This window comes from Nanorana parkeri, unplaced genomic scaffold, assembly GCF_000935625.1.
Source record: "Nanorana parkeri isolate BGI_ZX_2015 unplaced genomic scaffold, ASM93562v1 scaffold760, whole genome shotgun sequence".
NCBI classification, from domain to species: Eukaryota; Metazoa; Chordata; class Amphibia; order Anura; family Dicroglossidae; genus Nanorana; species Nanorana parkeri.
This window is the reverse complement of record NW_017307028.1, coordinates 17842-19441: the sequence shown is the minus strand read 5'-3', so window position 1 is coordinate 19441 and position 1600 is coordinate 17842. Positions and strand designations below refer to the sequence as shown.

The window sequence follows — 1600 nt, the reverse complement described above, 5'->3', positions numbered from 1 at the left end:
GCCCCCCCGGTTGTTATGCCACTGCAACACACCTCCCACATCAGAATTTGCGGTAGGTGTGATTTTGCATGGTGCAGTGCATTTAACGTGTGAACGGGCCCTCAAAAACACTGACAGACACACACAACCACAGACACAATCTCACACACTCGTGCACGTATGGATGGAGCCCCACCCCATCCCACCTGAAGCTGACACTCGGCACCAGGCAGCATATTTTAAATGGCTAATTGGCATGAGAACTGACAGTGCTGTGCTGGGAGGAGGCAGAGAAGCCTCTCACCTAGAAAAGTGGAAGCCACGTGGCGACCCACTGAACACGGGGTCGCCACCCACTTTTGGGTCACGACCCATCAATTGAGAACCAAGGCTTAGAATAATGTATACATATGAGTGGACTAGTGGAATCAGGTTTGTACTAAAGTTTACAAGTAGAATTAGTTTTTTAACTAGGACTTTATACAATATTCAAATTGTAGTAATTATTTTATGAACCTGTATTGCTCACCCCCGAATGAGCCGCCAAAAAAACCCGGGTATTTCTGTCCCCAAGCCAAACTGGGTTCACAGCACACCAACACACCTTGGCGAGTTTTGTAACACCTTCACTACTAAGCAACTTTGCACAATTGGTGGCTGACTAAATACTTTTTTGCCCCACTGTATTTGTTAAGCATCGCATAAAGGAAACACAGTAATTGAAGAAAATAACATTCAGCAATATGCATTGGGTACACTCAGCAGCAACGGCTATCTGTATAGCGAAATATGCAGTACTGAACTATCTCATTTGCTATATATGACTTTGAATATTTGATTGCTAATGTCTCAGTCCCAATTAATCTCCAACTCTCTATACTACTGGCTAGTAGCAATAGTCTAGGCTAGCCATCATTGGCGCCCATACTGTGTTGCTGAAGTGAATTGCAGAAGTAACACAAATGGCCAAAGGCCTCACACCAATTCCAGAGTCAATCTTGTTGCTGTGATGTCCGTCAGTGAGAGACAGGTGTCCCCTTTCTCTCGAGCCAACACCTCTAGGCCTCCCGTGGATTACTAGGCCTCTATGGATCCCACTCTGTCCAGGTCTTGATATGCCCGCTGTGTGGGAGAGGTTGCGCCCCACAGAACGATCATCCAAATTACATAGATTGACACAAACTAGATGGAAGTCTCTTTATTTAGATGCTCTCCAATCTGCTCACACTCCCATAGACAGGATCTATGGCCCCTGTGTGTCAGCGGCAGCCACATAGATCTGTGTCCTTCTTCGGGTTCTACTGGACTGATCACGCTCAGCCACCCCAGCCCAGATCACCCCTCCTCGTCAAAGCACAGCCTCAACATTCTCACACAGCACTGCTTGTCCCAGGCTCTGCGCTGCAACTCCCACAAGTCTCTGTATCACGGGCTGCACAAAGTCAGCAACTTATATATATAGGGGCTACACACCCAAAAAATGCCTCCCCCCATGCACACACAAATTCAACTCCTATAACAATGATCCCTTCCTAATTTAAACCCAACAGTCTCATCTATCAGATAATACCTCCTCACCACTTTACCCACCAAGTTTTCTATTTAATAAACTTTATTTCAT

General features: G+C 46.1%; 1 protein-coding gene across 1 annotated transcript in view; it reads left to right on the top strand.

Annotated features, from left to right (window-relative positions):
- The window catches only part of LOC108793576, a 14046-nt gene that overhangs the window by 5280 nt on the left and 7166 nt on the right, over window positions 1–1600 (top strand). The gene's annotated exons all lie outside the window — the stretch shown is intronic.